This window comes from Mixophyes fleayi, chromosome 3 (genome assembly GCF_038048845.1).
Source record: "Mixophyes fleayi isolate aMixFle1 chromosome 3, aMixFle1.hap1, whole genome shotgun sequence".
NCBI classification, from domain to species: Eukaryota; Metazoa; Chordata; class Amphibia; order Anura; family Limnodynastidae; genus Mixophyes; species Mixophyes fleayi.
This window is the reverse complement of record NC_134404.1, coordinates 22,900,399-22,913,054: the sequence shown is the minus strand read 5'-3', so window position 1 is coordinate 22,913,054 and position 12,656 is coordinate 22,900,399. Positions and strand designations below refer to the sequence as shown.

The following is a 12,656-nucleotide window of genomic DNA, read 5'->3' as shown; positions in this document are numbered from 1 at the left end:
AATGACCCATTGTCTCTGTCAGCCTTTCCTTTACAGTGCAACACTGAGCAATTCCATTATTGTTTTAAAATCCTTATTAATCAAGTTTTTTCCGATTCATCTGTTATTTTGCTTGATTTCCTTGGCTCTCCCGGAGACATAACTTTCAGTTGCGAAAGTAACCATAAAAGCTGGAGATGCCGGGGATTGAACCCGGGGCCTCATACATGCAAAGCATGCGCTCTACCACTGAGCTACATCCCCTTTTGTTTTTTGAGCAGGGAGTTTGGGTGATTGCATATTTACATGTTATTCCAGTGCCACTACTTTACCAGTCGTCTTAATTAAATCTAAGAGGATGGAACGATGAGCACCATTATACTCTGATGGTGAGTAGAGAAACTGTGGTTTCCGCAGGTGATCAGGATTGCAGTAGAGACGCAATTCAAACTTTGGATGTTTGTGAGCCTTCCTTATCAGCGATTGATTTTTTTATCAGAAACCCTAGCAGTTGTAATGGAAGGCATGGAAATTTTCACAGTTGATGGTCAGCAGAGTACTGTCCGATAGCCTGTAGTCTTCTAGGAAGTCATCCAGCTTTAAAAGATACTCAATGGTATGGAAGACTTTTTTAACCTGGTGTGTAGCATCCAAAGTGCATGTTGGAAACTTTTTGGCTAATAATATGGAAGAGTTCCTTTCGACAGGTTTTGAAAATCACCTGAGCCCTGAACGTTGAACATGCAATTTATCCATTCTTTAAGCACACTTGGGCATTGTATCCTTTAATTGTCATAATATTTAGTGAGTCTAACGGTTGAATACGCCCAAATCATTGTAGAATCTCGCCTGTGCTTTAACATTCTTTCTTAGAGCTCTTTCGTGCCTATATTTGAACCTTTCCAGTAAATCTCTCAAGTCTCTTAACTGATGTATTGCCTTTTCCAATAATCCTAACATCTTCAAGAAGAATTAGTGAAATACAGGTCCTGAGGACTTGGGAACCATACTTTACAGAGTTCCATAATGAATTGGCTCACTAGTTTGCTGACTATTTCCTTGTTTTTTAAGATAGTATATTCTTCTCACCTCAACCTGGACATCATTTTGCCTTCTTAATTTCCCTCTCCTAGGAATAATGGAAAAAAGGTAGCTTGTCTTTCAGAAGATGATTGTTAACCATTTTATAGAAAGTGCGAGGATTTAGGAAATTCTATGTTCAGCATGTCTTCACCTCTTTTCCAAAAGCAGGTCATCAGGCTTCTAATTCGGGGCCTCCTGAATGTGCTCAAACACTGAGATACATCCTCTCTTATGGATTGTATTATAACTTTGCCCATTACAGAAGAGTGCTTTCATGGACATTGAAGTGATGTTACTATCTTTGCCAGTGTTTATATGCTACTGTGGCCCTAAATCTCACAAGTCACAACACAAAGCATCTGCATGAAAGGTTTTCAAAATAGGTAAAGGGTGGCGTGCAGACATGTTAATGTTTCTTTTTTTTAAAATGACCCATTGTCTCTTTCAGCCTTTCCTTTACAGTGCAACACTGAGCCATTCCATCATTGTTTTAAAATCCTTATTAATCAAGTTTTTTCCCATTCATCTGTTATTTTGCTTGATTTCCTTGGCTCTTCCGGAGACATAACTTTCAATTGCGAAAGTAACCATAAAAGCTGGAGATGCTGGGGATTGAACCCGGGGCCTCATACATGCGAAGCATGCACTCTACCACTGAGCTACATCCCCTTTTGTTTTTTGAGCAGGGAGTTCGGGTGATTGCATATTTACATGTTATTCCAGTGCCACTACTTTACCAGTCGTCTTAATTAAATCTAAGAGGATGGAACGATGAGCACCATGATACTCTGATGGTGAGTAGAGAAACTGTGGTTTCCGCAGGTGATCAGGATTGCAGTAGAGACGCAATTCAAACTTTGGATGTTTGTGAGCCTTCCTTATCAGCGATTGATTTTTTTATCAGAAACCCTAACAGTTGTAATGGAAGGCATGGAAATTTTCACAGTTGATGGTCAGCAGAGTACTGTCCGATAGCCTGTAGTCTTCTAGGAAGTCATCCAGCTCTAAAAGATATTCAATGGTATGGAAGACTTTTGCAACCTGGTGTGTAGCATCCAAAGTGCATGTTGGAAACTTTTTGGCTAAAAATATGGAAGAGTTCCTTTCGATGGGTTTTGAAAGTCACCTGAGCCCTGAACGTTGAACATGCAATTTATCCATTCTTTAAGCACACTTGGGCATTGTATCCTTTAATTGTCATATTATTTAGTGAGTCTAACGGTTGAATACGCCCAAATCATTGTAGAATCTCGCCTGTGCTTTAACATTCTTTCTTAGAGCTCTTTTGTGCCTATATTTGAACCTTTCCAGTATATCTCTCAAGTCTCTTAACTGGTGTATTGCCTTTTCCAATAATCCTAACATCTACAAGAAGAATTAGTGAAATACAGGTCCTGAGGACTTTGGAACCATACTTTACAGAGTTCCACAATGAATTGGCTCACTAGTTTGCTGACTATTTCCTTGTTTTTTAAGATAGTATATTCTTCTCACCTCAACCTGGACATCATTTTGCCTTCTTAATTTCCCTCTCCTAGGAATAATGGAAAAAAGGTAACTTGTATTTCAGAAGATGACAGTTAACCATCTTATAGAAAGTGCAAGGATTTAGGAAATTCTATGTTCAGCATGTCTTCACCTCTTTTCTAAAAGCAGGTCATCAGGCTTCTAATTCGGGGCCTCCTGAATGTGCTCAAACACTGAGATACATCCTCTCTTATGGATTGTATTATAACTTTGCCCATTACAGAAGAGTGCTCCCTGTTATGCTGCAGAAGCTGAGCCCTTATACATTCACTGCACAGTCCACGAGTCAAAATTTATGTGGAGGCACTACAAGGAAGAGGAAAGGGGTGCAAGATCTGTAACATCACCTTTCCAGGCCCTAGAAAGAAGGTGTTATAATTATAAAGATTGTGTACCCTTGTTCTTATGGTGTAATTGGAGCAAACATTTCTGGATATATAGTGGGATTTGCTCACATTAAACAGTCAGCTCATTAATATTATAATTCTCCTAACTCTCTAATCCTATTCCATAGATGCTATTCAATAAATCCTTTTATACTCTGAAGGAATAATAAATGGACACTAATTGATTGGAATTAGACTGTTACCTGTGAGTGATTTGTGAGTGTGGTATTGGGGGAGGGAGAATTTCCTGACTCAACCACCGGTTGTTCAAATCCTCAACAGTCAAATACTTGTCAAGATACAGGTGGAGAGACTGAAACTATTTTAGAAGGAACATCTACCCTACTAACAGGTGTTACATGTATAAAACAATGACATTGGATAATTGGATGAGATAGGATGCTATTTATAGATATCCTCTGGCTTCCATGTTGGTAATAGGGTCGAAATCAGTGGTAGTGTTATGTACTTGCCCTTAGATTTGCCCTCATATCAAAACACAAGATATTTTCCCACATTAAGCTGGTTCCATAATAGGATTTACTAGTTAATTAACAGATTTTAACTGTAGCGAGACCACTATCACATTAACTCCTAAATTTAAGCTGTAGTGTCTCCTTGCAAAACGGGGAGTGTATTGCTGTCTACCTAAATAATAACTCCGAACTGATTCTGGTTTTATCGGAGTATTATGTTATACAAGCTGCCAGTTTAAGAGGTATAGTTTGTGCAGACAGCGAGGACGCGAGTAAATCCTATTATGGAACCAGCTTAATGTGGGAAAATATCTTGTGTTTTGATACACACAGTCATCTAGTAATATACAACTGCAGCTAGTGGTGAAATTATCCCCGTTCTTAAGAAGATACATAGCGGGGAGGATAAACTGTGTCTTGATATACACAGCATCACCTAGTAATATATAACTGCAGCTAGCAGTGATATTAAGAATCTACCTATAGCATAAGTCAACATATTATGGAGGTTATATGTGCAGACAGCCTTTGTTTTTAGTATATTTTATTATATTTCGCTTATTTTAATACATAACAATAAAAGTTACATTTTAATTAATATCCAAATGGGAATTTGAAGCTTCAGTGCACCTATAATCAACTTCTTTTTCTTTTCTGTTTAATGTTATACAAGTTAAGGTGGCACCCCATATAGATATAATTTTGATATATAGAACCAATGGGCAGTAAGCTTCCAAACATATGAATTAGTGCGACAGCAATTTCCATTTCCCATCACAAATGAGACAGAACTTATGTCTGTCACGGCTCTGAGGGTGTTTTGCAGATCCCTTGCCTCAACTATAGAGGATGGTGGAGGCAGAACACAATAATATTCTCAGGATAAGTTCACGGCTTACAAGCATCAGGAGAAAGTAGTAGTGCTGCAACGTATTATATTGAATGTTGGTACAACAGGAATGGAAGGAATTAGATATATATATTGGCAAAGATGAATACACGGCAATTCGTTGTAATGCAGACATTAATCACATATGCTACTTCATAGTCGGTAACCCTTGGCAACAGCATGAGATGAGATGATATACAGTTCAACGCAGTGATGATAAACAAGAACACTAGAATCCAATAGAGAACCACACAGCAGATGAATGTGAATCACTGGTACAGCGTACAGTCCAAACAGAGTAGTATATAGAACTAGATGATCCGAGAGTAGAGATGACTCAACATAGCAGGTGGTACTGGAATCGCTGATTCTTATTAAGTAGTACAGCAAGCGTTAAACATCACCCAAGGACTTATATGAACATTGACATATGCAGCAGAATGTTGCCTAGAAGTAGCAGAGACGTGAGTAGTATCTGTACCATGCGTGGAACTACAGGTAGCAGGATTCGTTGTAACTGCAATGGTCAGTTCGCTGTAGTATGAAGCAAATGAACAGAGACAGGTAACTTGAGCCCAAGTACCAGCCACCGGCACAACAAGTAGTTCACAATAACAGTTCAGTAAACAGGTGACAGCAGAGTAAGGATAACCCGTGTCAAACGTGGAACTACAGGTGACAGGAAACTTGATAGTAGCTCTAACAGTGAGATGCAGAGATCTTAGCCAACCAGCAGTAAAGTTGAACCAATAGATAAGGCACAGGTTTAGCAACAACTCATGATACTTGTTCAGCGTGCAGATGAATAGCAGTGAGGAGTTCCAGCTTGTAGATGAACAGTGGTGAGGAGTTTGCAGCTTGTAGATGAACAGTGGTGAGGAGTTTGCAGCTTGTAGATGAACAGTGGTGAGGAGTTTGCAGCTTGTAGATGAACAGTGGTGAGGAGTTTGCAGCTTGTAGATGAACAGTGGTGAGGAGTTTGCAGCTTGTAGATGAACAGTGGTGAGGAGTTTGCCGCTTGCAGGTGAACAGCAGTGAGGAGTTCAGTCCAGCGAGCAGGTAACGGACACACGGAAGGAGAGGTATACAGCCAGATCCAAATGCAACCAGAGTAACACGAAGAACAGGCAATGAGCCCATAACGTTGGGAGGTTAATATAGTGCTCCAGGACCAATGAGGTTCAGGAGGAGGTCCAGATCACAGTAGCCAGGAGCACCTGTGAAAATAATGTCTCTGAGGCAGAAGCAAGCAGAATCATGGTTCTTAAAGGGAAAGTCACAGCGCCGGCACCTAACTATGGGACCGGCGTGGGACAATGTCCCTGATGATAGAACCCAATCATAAGGAGGAACTCACTTTTTTTTCTCATCTCTTCTCCAAACTTTCCCATAATTTTGGTTCTCCCTTGGTTCACTAACAATAACCCAGCCATTAATTAGGAGTCTCAAACCTTAGATTTTCAAGATACTATCAGTGTGGTCCCTCTTGTTGCACAAAAAGAGAATCAGATCTCAGTCTCCCCCTCTTCTGTGGAGGAACAACTGCTTGTTCAATATCAGGATTTTGCAGATATCTGTAACAAACAGAATGCTGACAAGTTACCCCCCACCCCCAATCGATCATAAAACTGTCCCATTGACCTACTACCTGGGGCTGCTATTCCTTTTGTTCGGATTTATCCATTGGCTGAACCTGAATTAAAGACTCTAAAGACTTACCTGCAGGAAAATGAAACTAAAGGCTTTATAAGTCCTTCAAAATCTTCAGCAGGGGCTCCTATTTTTTGGGGTGAAAAATAAAGATGGTTCTTTGCATCCATGCATTGATTATAGAGATTTAAATAAGGTTGCTATAAAGAATAGACATCCACTTCCTCTCATCCCAGAATTATTGGAAAGACTGCAGACAGCAAGTATTTTCACAAAACTCGAATTAAGAGGAGCGTACAACCAAATACGCATTCGACCAGGTGATGAATGGAAAACGGCTTTTTGAACAAAGTATGGACATTATGAGTACCTCGTGATGCCGTTCGGGTTATGTAATGCCCCTGCTACCTTCCAACATTTTATAAATGATGTCTTTCGAGATTTGCTTGATCTGTTCGTTATCATATATCTTGATGATATCCTTATCTTTTCTAATTCTTTACAAGAACATCAAAAACATGTTCGAATTATTCTACAACGGCTACGCACAAACCAATTATACATCAAGTTGGAGAAATGCTAATTCCATCACACTCAAATTAAATTTTTGGGTTACATTATATCCCCTCAAGGACTGTGTATGGATCCCTGTAAAGTACATGCTGTGGTAGATTGGCCCATACCGATAAATGTCAAAGATGTACAAAGATTTATGGGCTTTGCTAATTTTTATTGACGCTTAATAAAGAACTTTTCTGGAATTACTGCCCCCATTACTCAGCTCACAAAAAAGGCTTCTTCCTTTCAGTGCCCTCCAGCCGCTGAAAAAGCTTTTTCCATTTTGAAAACAAAGTTCACATCAGCTCCTATATTAATTCATCCGGATCCAACACTCCCATTTGTTTTGGAAACTGATGCATCGGATTCAGCTATAGGAGCAGTAATTTCACAAAGAGTAGGAGAAAAGATGTTGCTTCACCCCTGTGTTTTTTATTCAAGGCAAATTACTGCTTCTGAAAGGAACTATGATGTGGGAAATAAAGAACTTCTTGCCATTATAGCTGCTTTTTCAGAATGGAGACATCTTTTAGACGGTGCAAAGCATCAAGTGATAGTCCTCACCGATCATCGGAAATTGGAATTCCTTAAATCAGTAAAAAGATTATCTCCCCAACAAGCTCGATGGGCTCTCTTTTTATGCCGTTTTGATTTCCTAATCTTCTATAGACCTGGATCGAAGAATGGAAAAGCTGATGCCCTCTCAAGAGCCTATGCGGAGAATCCTCAACAGTTAAAGCCTGTTCAAACAATAATTCCTGATTCAAATTTTTGGGGGGTTATTTGTACAACTGAGTTATTAACAGAGATCAAGAATGGATATGATATGGATTCTACCCTCATGAATCCTCCAAAAAATGTTAATTTAGCTTATGACAACAGAGTCTGGCATATGGCACATCAACTATACGTTCCAGAAAAAGCACGGTTAAAGGTCATGCAACTATTCCATGACTCTAAATTAGCAGGCCATAAAGGACTACAGAAAACTCAAGAACTATTAAGCCGTTCATTCTGGTGGCCCAACTATAAGGAAGATGTAGCAAAATATGTATTCTCTTGTACATCGTGTGCCAGATTTAAGACTCCTCGTGCTTCTCCTTTTGGGCTACTACAACCTTTGCCAATACCTACACGTCCATGGGATTCCATTTCCATGGACTTTATTGTAGATCTTCCGAGATCTAAGAATATGACCACTATCTTTGTGGTTGACACACTGACAAAGATGGCTCACTTTATACCCTGCCAGGGTACTCCTACAGCAAAAGAAACAGCCGACTTACTTATAAAAGAAGTTTTTTGTTTGCATGGCGTTCCTAATGATCTCGTGTCAGACCGAGGCATTCAATTCACATCACGATTTTGGAAACAGTTTTGCAAATCCCTTGGCATTTTGGTGAACTTGTCCACTGCATTTCATCCACAGTCAAATGGACAAATGGAGCTAACAAACCAAACACTTGAGCAATACCTCAGATGTTATATTTGTCACCTACAGGATGATTGGGTTGATATCCTCCCCATGGCTGAGTTTGCATACAATAATTCTCAACATTCATCTACAAGATTTAGCCCTTTCTATGCTAATCTAGGATATCATCCAAATATATGTCCCAATCTACCTTGTGACTCTCCAATTCCTGCTGTGGAATATAGACTGATGATTATGCAAAGTAATCTTGAATTATTAAAAGAGACACTAAAAACGGCTCAAGAAAGATATAAACGTGATGCTGACAGATCACGAAGGGCTGCTCCAACTTTTAGTATTGGTGATGAAGTATGGTTGTCAACTAGACATTTAAGGATGAAGGTACCATCTTCTAAGTTGGGAAGCAAGTTTATTGGTCCATATAAGATCATTGCACAGATTAGTTCAGTAGCTTTTCGATTGGATCTTCCTGATTCCATGAAGGTACATCCTGTGTTTTATGTGTCATTACTAAAACCTTCAGTTAAGAAACCATTTCCTGGTCACTCTTTGCCTCCTCCTGAGCCAATTCAAGTTGATGAGCATGATGAATTTATAGTCGAAAACATCCTGGACTCTCGTATATATCGAAAACAATTACAGTATCTGCTACGTTGGCAGGGGTATGGGCCAGAAGATGACTCTTGGCAATCTGCTAAGGATGTTCATGCCCCTCTTTTGGTAAAAACATTTAATCTACAGCATCCTGGGAAGCCTGGTCCTAAGTCGTCCACAGGACGTCATTGAGAAGGAGGCATCCTGTTATGTTCTTGCCCTTTGATTTGCCCTCATTCAAGATGGCCGTGATTGCCTCATGAAGTTTCCATCTTGGATCTGTTATGAACTTGCCCTTACAATAGCCCTTATCCAAGATGGCCGGGACTGTCTCATAAAGATTCCATCTTGGATCCCATTTCCTGTTTGGGCCTAGAAAAGGCACTTCCTGTTATGAAGCCTTTGCACAAGTATTGTGTTTGTATCTGAACCAGATGCTTCCACAGAACCTTGTCTTCTTGTGATTTGGACTACAAGTACTTGATACTTCCACCAGACCTTTATCTTCTTGTGACTTGGGACTTTATTTGTTGGACACTGGAGATTTATTTATATACCAAAATAAATCCTGTTTATTTCAGAAATACCTGGCTATTGGGTTCCGTTTGTTATACCAGAAGTGTGACACTCCACTAATGTCTTTATTTGAACTGACGCTGTACCAGTAATTCACCTGCTGTTGCTCTGAGTTACCATTTACGGAACAGCTAGTTCTACTCTATCATTGCCCTTATTGAACTGCCACTGTATCAGTATCCATCTGCAGTTGTCCTGACTCACCATCTATGTCTCAGCTATTCTATTTCAGCATTGCTTCCTCTCCTGTTGTTGCTTCAAGTTACCACTTACAGATTTGCCACTCAATTGCTACTTTCTCCGCTACACTATCATTGCTCTGCATTCCTATGAGACTGGCCCCTTCGCTATTACCTTCAGTGCCTCTCTGACTTGTCATCACCGCTCCGCTGTATCAAGCTCCATCAGTTTTTCTGCCAACACTCATTCAGGGAACCGCGACCTGCGGGATAGGAGCAGCGAAATCCATACGCTCTTGCGGGGGTCACTGGCCAAAACCACCTATTCGTTAGACTCCACGCCTCTGAGTGAACGCTACCCTTTGGCAGGTACAAGGGATCCACTTAATATCTATCCGATTCGTGACAGAAGCATGCGCTCTACCGCTGAGTTACAGACCCTCTCACCTTGTGATTATGGATGATCGAGTTATTGCAGCTTTACATTTTACTCCAGTGCCGCTAAATTCCAGTATTCTGAGGGAAATCTCAGAGGATGGAAGGATGATCACTATTGTACCAAAGACACTGTGGTTTTTCCGCATGTGATCAAAATGGAAGCTGAGACCCAAATTAATCTTTGGATGTTTTTGATCCATCAGGGACTGATTTTTCATCATAAACCTCAGCAGTTGTAATGGACGACATGGAAATTGAGTGTCACACATCGGGGTCTTAGCCCTACTTACCCGGTCCAGCGGTGTCACCTCACCATCTGTGCTCACCTAGCCGCCTATGGCACTCCTGAGTCCTGTGTCACTACCTGTAAACAAACACCCCCTGCTGTTCTGCTTCATGGGCTTGGCCATCTTGGGAGTTAATCACATGATCCAGTCTGACAAACCAGCCTCCAGCAACTCCGGTCACATGATTCAGCCAGCCTAGCGATGCACAGGACACTCTACTTAAACCAGGAGCTGCTGGTCGCACATTGCCAGAACAACTCTCATCCCTTAGGTGAAGGTCTCCTGGCTCTAATTCTGTTCCTGACTGCAGCATCTCCTACCAGCATGTCAAAGTGCTCTGCTCCTGACTGCTGTATCTTCTGTCAGCAGTACCAAATGTCCCATTGGTTGCTCCACTGGGTGCCAATTCTGAGTCACCCAAGTTCCCAGCAGCACGTTCCAGGGCTGTGCACCTGTGGTCAGGCCTCATGTGTTCCATGACCGTTTCCAGTCCTGGGTTTGCTGCTGCAGGTTCTAGTCCTGAGTTCTCTGATTCAGTCTTCAGCACTGAGTTTTGTGTTTCAGGTCACCAGTACCCATAGAAGCTGTGCTACTATTCCGGTTAAGGCACAGATGAGCAGGAGCTTCCTCAAGGTTCCCAGCTTCAACCTCTCGTCTACTAAGGCTATTAATCCCAAGGGTTCAGTTCATGTTTTCAAGATCTTTTTAATCATACACAGGTCACTTTTTTGGTTGGGTCAGTAATTATCCCACCTGTTTCTACAAACAGAAATCCTGAAAACATGAACTGTCGGTAGCCCTTGAGGACTGGGCTTGGACATCTCTGTCCTATTATTATTTTATTATTATTATTATTAATTTTTATTTATAGGGCGCCACTAGGTATCCATAGCGCCGTACAGGGACAGACAGAAACACGATACAGGGTGAGACAGCGCAGTACAGTTAACAGAAATCACAGTAACTCAGAAGCTCAATGAACAGCTAGATTAGAGGTGAGAGCCCCCAGCGGGGTAGAGACAGGGGCCGGAGGACCTCACGGAGGAGACAAGGAGCTGGAGAGCAGAGTTAAGGTGGTGGGGAACAGAAGGAGAGGAGGCCCTGCTCGGAGGAGCGTACAATCTAAGGGGAGGGTAGGACGGACAGAGACACAATGGTAGGAGGAGGGAATGGGGAGAACGGAGGCAGGGACGGAGAGGGGGGGAGAGGAGAATGAAAAGGAGGGAAGTAGGAGGGGGACAGGAGAGGGAGGGGGGTAGGGGTCCTAAGTCATTTGTGACATTGACCAGGTGATTGTCAGCAGAGGACTGTCGAACACCCTGTAGTCTGGAGTCCAGAGGCCGAAGATTAATAGTTCATTGTAGGATACCACCCTGGGTTTTAACATTGTTTCTTAGAGCTTTGCTGGTTTCTCCATTTTAACCTCTCCAGTAAATCCCTCTTAACGCTTTTACCTGGAGTACTGCCTTTCCTACTGACCATAACATCTTCCAGAAGAGTTAGTGAAATACAGGTTCTGAGGGTTTGGAACCATAACTTTCAGAATTCCACAATGAATTGGTTCTCTAGTTTACTATTTCCTTGTTTTCTAAGAGGGTACATTCTTCTCACCTCAACCTGTAGATCATTTTGTCTTCTTCTGTTCCCTCTCCCAAGAATAAGGAAAAAATAGAAGGTTGGTTTTCAGAAGAAGATACTTAACCTTTTTACAGAAAGTGCAAGATTTTAGGAAATTCTATGCCCAGCTTGTCTTCACTTCTGGTCCAAAAGCAGGTCACCGGGCCTACGTGTACTCTAAACTAACATGTATTTAACTTTGTCCATTTCTGAAGAGTGCACTCATTGACATTGTGATGTTTCTGTCTTTGCCGGTATTTGTTTGCTTATTGGACACAGAAATCTCAGAAGTGTCTCCATGAAGGCTCTTCAAAAAAAAGTGAAAGGTTGGCGTGCAGGCGGACATATAGTCATGTTGTCCCCAGCACACCGTTGTGAATCATAAATGAGCTGCTATTTTATTTGTATATAAAATGCAATAGTCCCAGTTACTCACATTTGCAAATCTTCCCTTGTGTCGTCCTACTCTCATTATCTGAGCCACCAGCTCACCTGTGTCTTCCCTTTATTCTGCAGCCCATGATTCTGATCCTGTTTGCTGCGCCCACATTCCTGGGTACATCATCTGATTGTGCTATTTTGCTCCTCCACCTCTAGTCATTGTAAAGAACTCTTCCTCACCAAGCACTTAATTCCCTGCTGGTTTGGGTAATGCAGTGATCAGGGAACAGGGGTAAATTACCCCAAATGGGGTAAAGTTGAATTTCCTGTGGGTAATGCTGCCGATTCACATGCTGTCAGTTGGATTGTAGACCCCTTTAAATGTGAAATTGCTGTTGTACCAGAAGAGCCTCAAGGGTTGGCAGAGGCACTTCTTGAGCCTCCATGCAATAATGAAGCACGTATTGCATTTGAAAACAAAGCAGATCTGTCATATTTTTGGATGTCAACAGCTGCAAAGGCATCAAAATCGCACATGAGGAGGCAGTCAAAAAGTTGCTGCCTTTTGCAACAACCTACCTGTGCGAACAAGGATTTTCCA

At 41.5% G+C, this 12,656-nt stretch overlaps 2 non-coding genes across 2 annotated transcripts; both read right to left on the bottom strand.

The window, feature by feature from the left end:
* Positions 1-171: 171 nt before the first annotated feature.
* TRNAA-UGC (transfer RNA alanine (anticodon UGC)) lies at positions 172-243 on the bottom strand. The gene has a single exon. It is a non-coding gene; the product is annotated as a tRNA-Ala (tRNA).
* Positions 244-1,659: 1,416 nt separating this feature from the next.
* Positions 1,660-1,731, bottom strand: TRNAA-CGC (transfer RNA alanine (anticodon CGC)). The gene has a single exon. It is a non-coding gene; the product is annotated as a tRNA-Ala (tRNA).
* Positions 1,732-12,656: the final 10,925 nt, after the last annotated feature.